This window comes from Artibeus jamaicensis, unplaced genomic scaffold (assembly GCF_021234435.1).
Source record: "Artibeus jamaicensis isolate MK-2021 breed Jamaican fruit bat unplaced genomic scaffold, CSHL_Jam_final contig_240, whole genome shotgun sequence".
NCBI classification, from domain to species: Eukaryota; Metazoa; Chordata; class Mammalia; order Chiroptera; family Phyllostomidae; genus Artibeus; species Artibeus jamaicensis.
In genome coordinates, this window is record NW_026521506.1 from 25,604,480 (window position 1) to 25,621,368 (window position 16,889).

General features: G+C 44.9%; 1 pseudogene; it reads left to right on the top strand.

Moving 5' to 3' along the window:
* Positions 1–368: 368 nt before the first annotated feature.
* LOC119039707 (ubiquitin-conjugating enzyme E2 C-like) lies at positions 369–762 on the top strand (annotated as a pseudogene).
* Positions 763–16,889: the final 16,127 nt, after the last annotated feature.

The window sequence follows — 16,889 nt, forward strand, 5'->3', positions numbered from 1 at the left end:
GATTGAGTACAGGTCTGAGAAGCAAAGGACTGTGGTTCAATTCCCAGTCAGGGCACATGCCTGGGTTGCAGGCCAGTTCCCAGCAGGGGACCCACAAGAGGCAACCATACATTGATATTTCTCTCCTCCTTTCCTTCCCTTCCCCTCTAAAGATAAATAAAATCTTTTTAAAAATACAATTACTAAAATTTAAAAATAAAAAATAAATGAAAAGGCAGTTACAGTGGTGTTCTCCGAGTTCCTGTGTCCCTGCAAGTGCTGCCCAGATGGCCTCCTAGAACTGTGACCCACTTGCCATCAGCATCACCACCACTCATAAAAGAGCCTGGCCCAGCAGGGTGAGGGGAGGGGGTCATTAGCAAAAGATGATGACACTCATGATGTCTGGTGACAAAGGAATTTCTGCCTTCCCCTTTCAAGTGGGTAGGAACCATCCATGGAGCAGCTGGCACAGTGTATGACCTGAGGTATAAGCCATCTGTAGAGTTTACCAATGGCTATCCATACAACGTGCCAACAGTGAAATTCCTCACGCACTGTTACCACCCCAATGCGGACACCCAGGGTAACTTCTGCCTGTATATCTTGAAGGGCAAGTGGTCAGCCCTGTACGGCATCAGGACCATCTGGAGCCTGCTAGGAGAACCCAACATTGATAGCCCCTTGAACACACATGCTGCTAAGCTCTGCAACACCCCAACCTCCTCTAAGAAGTACATGCAAGAAACCTATACAAAGCAAGTCTGTAGCCAAGAACCCTGACCCAGGGTGTCCAGCCTCTCTCCTTGTACTATCTTTTTTTTTGTTCCCTTAGATGGTCTGTCCTTGCCTTGATTTCTGTATATGACTCTGTAGCTTCTGCTGTGGTGTCATTTTTGTTTTGTTTCTGTTTTTAAATTGAGTCTCTGGTTGAACCCCTGTGATGAATATATTAAATAAAGATATATTAGTGAAAAAATAAAAATAAAAATAAATGGACAGGAAACAGCGCAAGGGACATGGCAAAAAAAAAAACCTGAAAAGAAACAAATAGAACCTATCCAACACTAAGAAAGCAAATACTGAACATAAATGTACAAAGGCTCAGAGAACTATAAAAAAATAACAAAAGGGACCTGGCTGGTGTAGCTCAGTGGATTGAGCGTGGGCCTGCGAGCCAGATAATCGCGGTTCGATTCCCAGTCAGGGCACATGCCTGGGTTGCAGGCTGGTTCCCTGCAGGCCAGTTCCCAGCAGGGGATGCACGAAGGCAACCATACATTGATGTTTCTCTCCCTCTCTCCTTCCCCCCTTCCCCTCTAAAGATAAATAAATAAAATTTAAAAAAAAATAACAAAAGGATAAAAAGAAAGGGTGTGGGATTGAAAATATTTGAAAAATAAATGTCTGAAAACTTCTGAGGTTTGGCAATAGACACAGACCTACAGAGGGGAAAAAAAACTTCAAAAAAAACAACCATGCCCTAGGTGGTGTGTAGCTCAGAAGACTGAATGCTGACCTGCAGGCGGGAGGGTTGCCCATTTGGTTCCCGGTCAGGGCACATGCCTGCGTTGTGGGCTGGGTCCCCAGTTGGGGGTGCACAAGAGGCAACCACATACTGATGTTTCTCCCTTCTCTTTCTCCCTCCCTTCACTTCTCTCTGAAAAAAAAAAATCAATAAAATCTTTTAAAAAATATATAAAAGGGTAAACACAAAGAAATTCGCAGCCAGATACATAAAATTACCAAAAACTAAAGACATAAAAATATCATTCAAGCACTGAGAGAAAAATAAAACATTACCATATAAAAAACAATAATTATAACTGATTTTCCATTAAAAAAAAACATGAAAGCCAAAAGAAAGTGGCACACATGTTTAAATGGCTGAAAGAAATTGTCAACCTGATAGAATCTATCCAGAAAAATTAGCTGCAGGAATGGAAGCAAAAAGACATTCTCACAAGATGGAAAACTAAGTGTGTAGCCCATAAAATCTCTAAAAGAAAAGAGCAAAACAAGTTTTTCATGTACATGGGATATATCAAAAGAAAACCCAAATCACCAGGGATGAAAAATAAAAATAACAAAATTATTTTATTGGATATTATAATAGATAATTTATATCTCAAGTTCTGTAAAATTGTTTGAGAACTGAAAACAAGAGAAACACTTTCTGAGAGTTTTCAACGTACGTAAATACAATATATGACAATTAGAGGATAAAAGAGAATTAAGGGACCTTTAAAAATGTTAATGTTTCTACATTCAAAATTATAGGGTAAAGTACAGACAATGAAAACTTAAATATGTATTGTGTTACCTCCTAAAGCAAGCACTAAAAAGGACTATATATAATGATAGAGTCAGAGATATAAGATGGTGGCAGAGTACGTGGAAGCTACACTAACCTCTTTCAAATTGGAATTACAACTAAATTACAGATAAATCATCTCGAATAATCAACGAAAGATTATCTGCAGAGAAGCACTATAACCAAGGACTTACAGAAAAAAACCACACTACCATATGGAGACTGAAAGGAATTGCGGAGGCACAAGAAAGCTACCTGGGCTCCCCTGGGTGGCAGCTGAAGTTCCAGAGGGATATTTCAGCAGCTGGGGGTTTTGCCCTGGGAAGTTGGGGATCTAAATCTCAAGCCAGATTCCCGGTCTACAGCACCAGAACTGAGAAAGGCACCCACATAGTATCTGGCTGTGAAAAGCATTAGGGTCTCTTTCTACCAAGGAGAGACGGCTAGAGACACGAACACCTTTTTAAAAGGCCAATCTCTCCTTTAACAGGAAGCTAAACAACAAAACAAACAAGCAAGCAGAAAAAAAAAAACCAAAAAACCAAAGATACTGAAATAGAGAAAAAGGGGACAGTGACCAGAGGGGAGAGGGAAGGGAAGTTAAGGGGAAAAAGGGGGAGGGATTTGGAGGAACAAATAGGAAGGACACAGGGATGAAAACTAAGGGGGGTGGAAATGGGAGGGAGGTGGGGAGCAAGGGGCGGGGCAGGCTGGGATGGGAGAAATAAATAAAAAAACTGTACTTGAAAAATAACGTTAAGCCCTGGCTGGTGTAGCTTAGTGGATTGAGCACGGGCCTGCGAACCAGAGTATGCGGTTCGATTCCCAGTCAGGGCACAGGCCTGGGTTGCAGGCCAGTTCCCAGCAGGGGACTCAAGAGAGGCAACCACACATTGATGTTTCTCTCCCACTCTTTCTCCTTCCCTTCCCCTCTCTCTAAAAATAAATAAATAAAATATTTAAAAAAAAATAACGTTAAAATTAATAAAGAAAATAAATAAATAAATCAGTCAACATTAATCATAAACTCTTCTGGGTTAAGAGATTTGTATATAAAATGAATGTGAGTTTTTCCCTATAACACTGTCTCAACTTTAAAATATTTCCAGAAAATTACCAAAAAAAATAATAAAAGAAATAAAAGGCCAATGCACAAAATTTTGTTTGTGACCACTTACCCTGGGCTCCAGTGAAGGGAGGGAGAAAAGAATAGAGCCACACGAGGAGACTCTGGGGTTTGTGACTCTGGAGAGAGACCTAAAGGGTCAGCCACGTGGATGCTTGTGCTGAGTCATTCCGCATGCTAAAGCAGCCATCTTTGTCCGGCAGAGCACTCCCCTCTATGCTGCATCACCCTGGGGTGAAGCAACTGCCCTACCCGCAGGAATCCTTCTTGCCCCACCCTGTGGAGCTTAGGCCCTGCTGAAGAGTATAGCCAGAGGCAGATCTCTGAATGCTTTGAGACTTTACCAGATATACCCCTGGGGCCCAGTGCTGGTAAAAGCCTGCTTTTTGCCCAGCTTGATCCTGATCACCACAACACCCAGGGCCAGCACAGAGAGCCCCAAGCTGTGAACTCCTGATAGTTCCAAACAAGTTGCCCAATGGGACTCACAGGCAGCATCTAAACACAGGTCTGCACGAGAGCCTTTTCAGATCTGCCTAATACATCGAAACAAGGACAAAGGGGCAGACAAAATTGAAAGATGAAGAAACAGGTTCCCAAATGAAAAACAAGAGAATTCTCTAGAAGAGCTAAATGAAACAGAGGTAAGCAATTTTTCAGATAGAATTCAAAGTAATGATTATAAAGATGCTCAACAACATGGAAAAAAACCACAGAAACCATAAAGAAGGACTAGCCAGAAATAAAGAATACAATATTTGAAATAAATAATATCCTGGAAGGAATAAACAGGAAGTTAGATGAAGCAGAGGATCAAATTAGCAATTTGGAAGACAAGGTAGGAAAAAAACACCCAAAAAGAATAGCCAAAAAAAAAAATTTTTTTTAAATGAGGATAGTTTAAGGGACCCTTGGGAAATTATGAACTGAAACAAAATCTGCATCATAGGGATACCAGAAAGAAAAGAGAGAAAGAGAGCAATGGATCAAGAACTATTTGAAGAAATGAGCAAAATTTCTCAACCTGGTGCAGGAAAAACACACACAAGTCCAGGAAGCACAGAGTTCCAAACAAGATGGACCCAAAGAGGCCCACACCAAGACACATCATAATTAAAATGATAAAAGTTAAAGACAAAGAGAATCTTAAAAGCCTCAAGAGAAAATAGTTTGTTACCAAAAGGGGGCTCCAATAAGGCTGTCATCTTGATACAGGGTGCAGCCGGGGGGCGGGGGGGGGGGGGCAAAAAAAGATTTGGAATGGTGTCCAGAGCTCAGGGTATATAGGAATATTGGAGAGACATGTAAGACTGGAGAGACATATAAGATGTCATGGAGCAGGAACATGCAGGGCTGTTTTGTACAGCTGCAGCCTTGTGGTTAATCCATGGCCTGGTCATTTAACATATCTATAGCCTTTGGCGGGTCACTTGGATATGTTAAATGGCTATGGCCAGGCTTGGAAGCAGGGGGATGAAGTCACCCCCCTCCAAGATATAACTAAGGGGCAGGACCCCCAAGTTACAGCGCCTGCATGGGAGCTTGGAGAAAATTGGCTCCATAACATGGGAACATACCTGCCCAGACTCACGATGGCAGCCCAGTAAACTTGTAATAATACAGAAATACTGGCAGGTGTAACTGATTGTGGGAGGAGTCAGAAACAGGGGTACAGAGGAAGACTGGCACAGGGATTTAAACCCGGACACGGCAGCCAATGGGGAGAGAGCCATGTGGTTCTGGGCAGAGTTAGGACCCCCTCTTGCCCAGGTGGGAGGAAGAGCCACGCAATTTTGAGGGAGTGCAGACCCCTGCAGCGAGGTGAGAGAGCGATGCGGTTCTGAGTAGAGTGAGGACCCCCCTCTTGCCCAGGTGAAAGAGAACCATGTGCTTTGCCAGAATGGGGACCTCTTCTTCACCTGCAGCCAGGTGAAGAAGAAAGCCACATGCTTTAGGTCAGAGTGCTAACCCCTACAGCTTTGGTAGAAGAGGCCCACGCAGCTTTGGGGTGCTCCCTTTGGCCACATGACCTGGGAAGCAGAAGAGACTTTGCTTGGAAGAAGGGTGAACGAATTCTTTGCCAGTAAACCATGAGAAGGTGCCACATGGCTTTGGAGTAATTAGAGATCCTGCCTGGATGGCAACACAGCTGACGGTGCCAGCAGCCTGAAACACAGACATGTGTTTCTGTTCCTGAGATACGGTACTCTGAATTAAGGCAGGGGAAGAAGGAAGTGCTGTGGGTGTCTGTAGTTATCCTAAAGTACTTTGATATTTTCATGGGAAAATCGGGTCACTACTTTAAGTCTGTATAGCTTTAAATAAACCTCTCTTTTCCTTTTCAAAAATCTCTGGCATTCAGAGCTGTCTTTCCAATTGGTTGCAGACAGATGAGCCCAGTAGGTATTAGTATACCTTGGGAGGTATACCTTGGGAGGGGCCCAGGTGTTCTGGCATCCGTTTTTTTGGCAGCCCTGGGTGGGCCAAATATTGCCCCCCCCCAACAACTGTTCAGTAACAATCTCACCTCTAAATGGAAACATTTCAGACCAGAAGGCAGTGGCATGAAATATTCAAAGTGATGAAAAGCAAGGACCTCCAACGAAAGCTACTTTGCCCAGCAAGGCTATCATTTATAATGGAAGAAAGGTCCCTGGCTGGTGTAGCTCAGTGGATTGAGTGATGGCCTGCAAACCAAAGGGTCGCTGGTTCGATTCCCAGTCAGGGCACATGCCTGGCTTGCAGGCCAGTTCCCAGTGGAAGACACATGAGAGGCAACCATACATTGATATTTCTCTCCTTCTCTCCTTCCCTTCCCCTCTAAAGATAAATGAATAAAATCTTGAAAAAATAAAATAAAATGGAAGGAAGGCCTTGCCTGGTGTGGCTCAGTGGACTGAGTACTACTGGCCTGTGAACCAAAGGGTCACTGGTTTGATTCCCAGCCAGGGCATATGCCTGGGTTGTGGGCCAGGTCCCCAGTTGGGGCTGTGCATGAGATAACGAGTCAATGTTTCTCTCCCTCTCTTTCTCCTTCCCTCCCCTCTCTCTAAGAATAAAGAAATAAAATATTCAAAAAAACCCCAAAAACATAGGATAGCTGAATAGATGGGAAAACAAGACCCATATATTCTGTTTTCAAGAGACCCACCTCAGAATGAAAGATCTACACAGACTAAAAGTAAAGAGATGGAAAACAGGTATTTCATGCAAATGGAAAGGGGGAAAAAAGCTATGGCAGCAGTACTTGTATCTGACTAAACAGACTTTAAACCTGAGGCTATACTAAGAGACAAAGGATACTACATAATGATAAACAGATCAACAAGAAGATATGAGCATAGTAAACATTTATGCACCCAACACAGGATCACATAAATATGTGAAGGAAATCATGACAGACATAAAAAGAGACTGACAGAAATAGTCATAATAGGGTATTTTAACACCCCATTTACTTCAATGGATAGATCTTTCAGACAGAAAATCAAGGAGATGGCAGCTTTAAATGATACATTAGATCAAATGGATTTAATTGATATCTTCAGAGCATTTCCCTACAAAGCAGAATACAAATTCTTTTCAAGTGCACATGGAACGTTTTCTAGGATAGACAGGATAGACCACATGTGAGGACACAAAATTAAGTGTCAATAAATTTAAGAAGATTGGAATCATATCAACCATCTTCTCTAACCACAATGGTATGAAACTAAATCAATTCAATGAAAAAATACTAAAAAAACAACAACAACCCAACTTGGAGCCCCCAAACACTTGGAGACTAAGTAACACTTTACTACACAATGAATGGGTTCACAATAAGATCAAGGAAAAACTGAAGATACCTAGAGACTAATGAACATCAAAACACAAAAACTTGGACTCCCACCAAGATGGAGGCATAGGTGGAGACGCCGGGCTTTCTCACACAACCAACTTTAGAGACAACTAAATATAAGCAACAGAAAACACAGCCAGAATACGGAAAACTGAACTTTTCGGAAGTCTAATAACAAACAAATTCTTCAGCCTGACCGGTAAGAGGGGCGAAACCAGCAGCTGGCGGAGCGGGATTGCACAGGAAAACTCGGTCAGACGGACTTAGGCGCGCAGAACCCATGGGCAGGGTTGGACCTAGTGAGCGACCCGGCGAGCGACCACAGGGAAACAGCAAGGCAGCAGGGCTGCGGGTTGACTGTGGTCACGCATTCATGTACAGAAAAGCGAAGGAGTGGGCGATTAGACGGGACCCAGCAGGCCCCAGCAGGCCCCAGCGGCAAGCTGCAGCAGAAGGTGACGCCATTTCCCCGCTCTGACCCCACCTCCACATACAGCGTCATAATCCAGCGACCTGAGTAGCCCTGCCCTGGTGAACTACCTAAGTCTCTGCTCCTCACCCAGGGGTGCGAAACACCAGAGGGGGTCGCCATTTCCCCTCTCTGACCACGCCCCCACATACAGCGTCACAATCCAGCAACCTGGGAGTCCAAGGTTCCGTTCCTCATACTTAACGGGCACGAACAGACCAAAAATGGCTCAAGAAGATCTCAAAGCCCCAGAGTCTATAAATCTAAGCGATGAAGAAATAGCAAAACTCTCAGACGCACAGTTTAAAACACTGGTGATCAGGATCCTCACAGAACTGGTTGATTACAGCCACAAATTAGAGAAACACATGAAGGCGAAACTAATTAAAATGAATGGAATTGCACAGGAAACCAATAGCGATGAAAAGGAAACTGGGACTCGAATCAATGGAGTGGACCAGAAGAAAGCAAATAATGGCCAAACAGAAAAGAGTGAAGGAGCAAGAATTCAAAAAAAAATGAGGAGAGTCTTAGGAACCTCCAGGACACCTTTAAATGCTCCAACATCCAAACTATAGGGGTAGCAGAAGGGGAAGAGGAACAGCAACAAATGGAAAATTTATTTGACCAAATAATGAAGAACTTCCCCAATCTGGCAAAGGAAATAGTCTTCCAGGAAGTCCAAGAAGCTCACAAAGTCCCAAAGAAGTTGGATCCAAGGAGGAACACACCAAGACACATCATAATTACATTACCCAAGATTCAAATGAAGGAGAGAATCCTAGAAGCAGCAAGAGATAAGGGGACAGTCACCTACAAAGGAGTTCCCATCAGACTGTCACCAGATTTCTCAAAAGAGACCTTGCAGGCAAGAAGGGGCTGGAAAGAAGTATTCCAAGTCATGAAATCCAAAGACTTACAACCAAGATTGCTCTATCCAGCAAAACTTTCATTGAGAATGGAAGGGCAGATAAAGTGCTTCTCAGGGAAGGTCAACATCAAGGAGTTCACCATCACCAAGCCCTTATTATAGGAAATGTGAAAGGGACTTATCTAAGAAAAAGAAGATAAAATAGATGAACAGTGAAAGGACAGCAAACTCAGTTATTAACAACCACACCTAAAACAAAAGCAAACTAAAAGGACAGCTAGATCAGGAGCGGAAACATAGAAATGAAGATCTCAAGGAGGGTTAGCAACAGGGGAGTGGGAGGAGGAGAAGGGGGAGAAGGTACAGAGAATAAGTAGCATAGACAGTAGGTAGAAAGTAGACAGCGGGGAGGGCAAGAAAAATATGGGAAATGTAGAAGCTAAAAAACTTTTGACACATGGATATGACCTAAAGGGGGAAATGGGGGGGGTGTGCAGGGTGGAGGGGAATGAAGGGGAGAAATGGAACAACTGTAATGGTATAATCAATTAAATATATATTTTTAAAAAGATGAATTAAACTATTCCACAGTGGCTGCACAGTCTGCATCTTCACCAACAGTGCATAGAGTTCCCTTTCCTCCACAACCTCACCAGCACTTGCTGTTTGTTGATTTATTGATGATAGCACTTCTGATATCTCATTGTTTAGTTTTTTTTTCACTGTGGTTGTAATTTGCATTTCTCTGATTAGTGAAGCTGAGCATCTCTTCATACATCTATGGGCCATTGCTATGTCCTCTTTGGATAAATGTCTATTTAGAGTTTTTGCCAATATTTTGGTAGTGGGTTTTTGTGTTTTGTTTTGGTTTTTTTAAGATTTTAGTTCTTCAACAAGTGTTGGAGAGGTGGTCAAGAAAAGGTGCACCGTTGGTGGGATTGCAGCCTGGTACTGTTACAGAAAACAACTCAGCCACTTTCGGGTGTACGGAGTGGAAGTTTATTTTGACACGCAAGGACCCAGAGGAGTCAGTCCCCAAATTCTGGTCCCCAATCAGTGGAGAGTAATGGCTTATACGGGGGGGGGGGTCTATCACTTGGACCCTTACTTCTGAAGCAAAAGCAAGAAGCGGCTTACAGAAGCAAGAAAGCGGAACTGCTGATAGGAGTTAATATGAATTTCTTTGTTCTTAGTCCCTACTTACTTAAATTACTTGCTCTACGTGAACCTATTGACTCAGCAGCTAGCTCCCCTCCTGGGCAAGTATTAACCATTACATTCATCTTATGGATTCACCAGCTAGCTCCCCTCCTCTGCAGGCCACTACATTCTCCCCTTTTGATGCCTGACAGTGCTGTTGACTGCTCTAGCATCACTTTATGCTTATTCTTGTACATCAGGGGACTGTTGTAATTTCTGATAATGATATCACTGGAGGGACAGGATTGTGGCAGTTGCCCTTCAGGTAACCGTTGCTTCTAAGTTCTGGACTATGATGTGCAGGATACAGGGGCCGAAGCTTAAACCTAAGAAGATAATAATTAGGGGTCCTAGAAAGGGAAATAGCCACTGGAGCCAGGCTTGAGAATTTATTCCTCAATTTCTCTAATTCTAACTTTCTCTAATTCTAACTTTCTGTTTCTTTGGTGCAGCGGTTCACATTCTCTCTGATTTCTTTAACTTTCTTAGCTATGATCCCTGACTGATTTACATGGTAGCAACATTCCTCTCCTAGGAAAGGACAGGTCCCCCCTTTCCCTGGATTCAGAGAATTAATGAGGGTTGTTTTTTTTTTCCCCTTTTGGATTTATATACAGGACAATGGACAAAGGTCTCATCTTCTTGTAACTGTTTCTGGCTGGACATGGACATTGTCCTACCTACCCCTGGGTCAGGGGTACCCTGAAAGAGGTGGGGGTGCAGCACAGAGGGAGTCCTTCCTGCAAGGGGAAGGACCTTACAGGATCCCGGTCAGTTGGCTGTCACCAGGAAGTCGCAGGCTTGGTGTCCAAAGGCTGGCATTACTGGACCGTTGGCATCCTGGTCAGGTCATATTCTGGAGATGACAGATTAGGTAAGAAATTGGAAGTACAATTAAATCATAACTATTAAATGACAAAGGCAGGGACTTCAGTAAAGAATGGGTTATCTAGTGGAAGGTGTACAAGGCACACTACACCTATCCTAGACTCTTGTGGCCCACTACACTTCACTCAGGCTGAGGGGAATACATTAGGATTTCCCTCCTTTTAGATCTCTCAGCCCTTTGTGTCCAAGCTATCAAGACAGAAAAGGGAAAATCAGTTCTAAAGTGAAGCCCACAGACTGCCCCAACCCTTTTATCAACTTAACTCCTTAGTTCAATCAAACCGTTGAGTCTCAGGGGGGGAAGACAAAGATGGGCTCCTTAAGTGAGGCCTATATTGCAACTAATCACTCATAGTATAGGCATATGCCCTATGAAAACAGAAGAATATACAGTTTAATTCATACAACGATCTCTAAACCAGTCTCTGCACCTGTGAGACTGTCTTTTTAGAAGGCATTCCATTGCAAGGTCCTTCCTGTAATGACATTTACAGTGGCAATTTGACAGGTCCTTTGCACCTGAAAATTGTACATTTATGGTGACATTACAAACCTGGTTTTAACTCTTTAATGAAAATAAATTTTCAAGACAGTTCGCTGCGCCATTCTGATGTCCAATACTGATCATTTGTAATTTTCCTTGAACTACAATTTTTCTCCTTAAGATCACCCTCACTGTTATTACAGGGAGTAATCTGGGTCCTGCTTTTGATTTTGACTGTTCATTTGCATAAACACACCAAGAGCAGCCTGGATCACTTATGATCCGTAAGTGCGCTTTGCTGGAACTCACACAGGGAACCTTCAGATTGACTTCTCAATCTGCCCCTCAGGACACAGAAGCAAAGCCACACACGTGCCATCTGGCTTTACCTGTACCAGTTGTTTCACTCAAATCCTTGACCCTCCATTGTGCCTACAGGTTCCTTTTTAGCCACCTTTCAGGAAAGCAACCTTCATTCCTTCCCTGGAAAGACTGGCATGAACTGCACAACCAACCAGAGTACCAGGCTCTTCTCATGGGCTTTCACTAGCTTCACAGGTTAATCCCAGTTCCTCAGGGCTTTCAGGTAATGACCAGAACCCATACATGCGTCCTTCGGGCGTGACATTCCAGTCAAAGTCCTGGTTAACAAAACTATTATTAATGACTGGTCTTATTGGATTTATGCAAAGAAACCTTATGTCATCATCACTTACTGCTTCAGAATGCCCAATTCTGGAGGAATCAGGTAGGGAGAAAAATACAAAGTGTGATGGAAAATCCTTTTCCTTCTGATACCCACTAAGATTGCATCTCCGTGCCTTATACCTTCTATTACTAACCCCACATAATTCTTTTGCAAAGCTTTTGCAAACTTTTACAACCTTCCACACATTTTCTTCATTTACCTATCTTATACTTTCCCTTGTTCACTTTCTTACAGAGTATACTTTCAAACTTTCCTGGAATCCTCAACCTCGTTTTCTGAGCAGATACAGAGCAAAATCCAAAACACAGAGTTCTGAAACAATACACAGGTAGAGGCATTCTTTTGCACTAATGCGTCCACTGCTGCCTCGCAGACGTGCTCCTCCAGGCCCAGTCTTATGGCAGAGACATGCTGCTTTGCCTCATGCTGGAACACTTATCAGCCCTAAATGACCTTTTCTGGGTTCCGGGTGGCAAAGGCAACCTCCCCAACCTGCTACAGAGACCTTTTCTAGGTCTTTGGGTACACAGGGTTTCTGATCAGAAACCACCAATAGCAGAGAAATTCGCTCTTCTTCTATAAAACCAGAAAACAAGTAGTTGAGGTTTCTTTTATTCTAGGTTTAAAACTTTTACATCCTTTATACATATTTCTACTCATCTAGATTTAACCATTACTCTCTTTTAATCTTGGTCCCTTTCCCACACTGGGAAGGACTATATTTAAACTCAGTACTTAAACTCAGTATGTGGCAGCTAAAAGTCCCTAGCACTGTAGGTACCTTCCACTACAAGTCCCTAGATTCACAGGGACATTTTGCAAGTTTCTGAAGCTTAGACCTTGCAAACACCTTATAAATCGGATGGTCACTCTTGGACCTCCGTTTATGACCTTTACAACCAGAGCTATTCCTATCAGAACCACACAGCAGTAGCATGCAGCCTATAATCTGAAGAGAAGCCTTATCCAGTTCCAAGATGGCGACGCCCATGCATGCTCTGTCCTCCAGGTGGGGCACTCACGTGGCTCATTCATTTTACCTAAAATGGCAATACCCCACTCTGGTTCTGCCCACCTGCGAAGGTCCCAAAACTCCGGTTTCAGGAACCCCAGAAGCCCCCAAGGCCCCTTCCACCTCTGGGTGTGGAGGCACCACAAAGCCACCCTCTACCCACTGGGGTTGGTTTACTGAGGCTGCAGTCACCAGTGGAGGTGGGGCAGAGGTCCCACCCACCTGTGAAGGTGGGAGCCCTATGGGTCCGTTTTCGGGAGTCAAGGAAGCCTCTGCCAACCCCTGGTTTGGCGGGTGAGCAGAGCCCACTTGCAGGGGCTGCGAATCCTTGGTGGAGACTTCTCCCACCTGTAGGGCAGGAGCAGCCATAGTGGGTCTCATCTCCCTAGAAGGCAGGGTCACCACTGGAGTTCCCACTCTCAGGGGTCCCCCATTGTCTATTCTGAGGATGGGAGGAGGTCTCCCAAAGACTAACGTATACGGGGTGTAGCCTGAAGGGTTAGGGGCATTCCTAACTCTAGTAGTGCCAGAGGCAGCAAATCCGTCCAAGGCAGTCCAGTCTCCTGGTGGAACTTTGTTAGAGTTTCCCTGAAAGTCTGGTTCATGCACTCTACTTTTCCTGAGCTCTGGAGTCAGCACGCAGTGTGCCCACCCTGCCCCGACCTGTGCCCCTTCTTCATGGATGCCCGACACTCTGTTCCAGCCAGCAGCTTGAACAGCTGGCAAGAGCCCTTCCAGCACCTGTCTCAGGTTGGTGCCGCTGAAAGGAGGTTATCTACACACTGAAGTAACACTGGGCCAGTCTCCTTCTCGGTGAATGATTTTAGATCTCTGGCCAGGGCCTCTCTGAGGGGAGTGGGAGAGTATCTGAAGCCCTGTGGCAGTCTGGTCTGGGTCTAAACCAGCTAGGCTGAGGACTGTAGGTACCTGTAACCCTGGTCTTTGTCGCCTGCCAGTGGGCCTTTTCTTTTTCCTTTTGGGGCACTCTTTTCTAGTATCCCTTCTCTCTTCAGTAGGTGCATTGGTCTCATTCTGTGCTCCTGTGTGCCGGTCTATTTCCTTTCTTAGGCAATCTGGTGGCTCCCTGCTCCCAGGAGGTATCTGGTTTCCCAAAGGACCCACTGCCAGGGCTGCCAGCACAGGCCCAGGAGGTCTTCACAGCTCACTCCTGGCTCAATCACAGGGTCTCGACTGCAGCAGCCCTGCTTGTCTCCTTGGCAACCCATTTAGCAGGACCAGGTGCAGGGGGTCATGTGGGCCTCGGCTACCTCCTGTCCCTCCAGCAGGGTGGGGGGGTCACTGCCTGCTGCCTCACTGCTCTGTTATACTGGGGCATATTTTAGAGAGTCCTACCCCTTTGAACAGGGTCTCTACTCTGCCGCCACAGACGGGCAGGAGCCGGTATCTAGGTCGCAGATGAGGGTCTTTGCTTCCCTGGGTCTGGCCAAGAGTTTCCAGAGCATATAGGGGAGGCAGACTGATAGGCGGTTCTTCCTCTGGCTCTCCTTTGAAATTGGGGGGGGGAGGGGGCGTGTTCCTCTTGACCAGGCGACTAAAACACTGGATTGCGCCACTTTTCACCTACCACCACCCTTTCCTACTGTCTTAGGCTTCTGACCTGCACACTGACAGCATGTCCTGCACTAATTCCTCCTATATAAACATACTGATCGGAGTGCAAGTGGTCTATATAAACATATTGATTGGGGTGTCCTGGCTTGCCTGTTACTATGAGGTGGACTGCCCTAATTATACCTAAGTTCAGTGTTCCTTCAGGGGGCCAGCCTACTCCAAATGTTGGTCACTCAGAGGTGCAAAAGACCTCTAACTGACCAGCATCTATGCTCGGTTCTGGCCCTGGAATCAGTCAGAGTTTTGCAGCATGAAATCTGACACAGTGGAAGGTCCCCCACCCATGGTCATCCTCCCAAAACGACGCAGACAAACAAAGGGAAGGGGGTTTCATTTCACCCGCCTGGCCTCCCCCTTCTCGGGGAGCTTGGGTCTGTCTTAGCTAAGGCTGCCAGGGTAGAATCTGGGTTAAACTCCCAGCCGTTATGCCATATGACAGACCGAGGAACCCCAGCTCGGGGCCCACTCTTGCTCCGTAGGTTTTTCACCCGTGGAGCCACTAACACAGTCACTCCTACAAACACACAGACAAACATCCGAGAGTTTATACAGTCCCGCCCGAGTAGGACTGCCCAGGTGGGGAAACGTTTCCCCTTCCAGATGGCCAGTTGGCCTCCAGAGGACTTAGGGCTAATTGCCTGCCTGAGAGGTGATCAGTCTCTCCTTCCATTGCAAGGGGTGGGCTGGTCTCGAGCTCTGGTCCCCAGGGCACTTACCGATAGGCGCCTTCTCAGCTTCAGATAGTTCCAGTCCGCACCACGCCTGCCCGGGTTGAAGAGCGGTCTGGAGGATGACTTCCATGGAGGAGCCCGGGGTGTCCAGGACCAAAATCACTGCGGTGTGCGCTTCCCTTCTGCCTCCGGGCTCCCTCTCAGTCACTCCCCAGCACCTTCACCAGAGGCAAAAAAAAAGAAGGCCTGCTGGTGTGAGTGTTTCCTGGTCAGGGAACCAAAATGTTACAGAAAACAACTCAGCTGTTTTGAGGTGTATGGAGTGGAAGTTTATTTTCACGTGTGTGCGGGCCCAGAGGAGTCAGTTTCCAAATTTTGGGCCCCAATCAGTGGGGAACAATTGTCTATACAGGGTGAGGGGCGGTCTGACACTCTGACCGTTGTTACTTCTGGCGCGTTGTTACTTCTGGCGGGAAAGCAAGAACGCGGAACTGCTGATAGGAGTTAATTCGAATTTCTTTGTTCTTACTTCTCAGTTACTTAGTTACTTGCTCTCCCTGATCCTATTGACTCAGGGGCCAGCTCTGCTCCTGGGCAGGCTATTAACCATTACATTTTATCTTATTGATTCACCGGCTAGCTCCCCTCCTGGGCAGGCCACTACAGTACAACCACTGTGGAAAACAGTATGAAATTTTCTCAGAAATCTAAAAATGGATCTGCCTTTGGACCCAGCAATTCCACTGCTAAGATTATATCCTATATCCTGAAACACCAATCCAAAAGAACCTATGCACCAGAAGAGTTGGAAGCAAGCTAGGTGCCCAGCAGTAAATGAATGGATCCAAAAAACTGTGGTATATTTACACAAGGGAATTCTATGCAGCAGAAAGAAAGAAGGAGCTCCTACCCTTTGCAACAGCATGGATGGAACTGGAAGTATTATGATAAGGAAAATAAGCCAGGCAGTGAAAGACAAATACCATATGATTTCACCTTACCAGAAACCTAAACAACAAAACAAACAAACAAACAATCAAAATATAACCAAAGACACTGAAATAGAGAACAGGCTGAGAGTGACCAGAGGGTAGAGGGGAGGGAATTTCAGGGGAAAAGGAGAAGGGTTTACAGGAACAAGTATAAAAGACAAAAAACTAGGGGGGAGTGGAAATGGGAGGGAGGTGGGGAGGGCTGGGTGGGTGTAAAAGATAGAAAACTGTACTTAAACAATTAAAATAAATAAAAAAAGATATTAAAAAAATATTTTAGTTGTTCATTTCTATAGAGGGGATGGGAGCATGAAAATGGGGGAGAGAACTATCAATGTGTTGCCTCTTGAGTGCCCCCAACCAGGGACCTGGCCTAGAACACAGAAAAGCAGGTCTATTTTTAATTTATTTGAGTTATCTCCATACTGCTTTCCACAGTGGTTACACAAGTCTGCAATCTCACAAAGAGTCCTAAAATTGTTCCCGCTCTCCACATCCTCACTAGCATTTGTTGTTTGTTGATTTATTGATAATGGCCATTCTTTGCCCATTTTTTAATTGGATTGTTTGTCTTCTGGTGTTCAGTTATATAACTTCTTTTTTTTTTTTAAGATTTTATTTATTTATCTTTAGAGGGGAAGGGAAGGAGAGAAGGAGAGAAACATCAATGTATGGTTGCCTTTCATGCGTCCCCTGCTGGG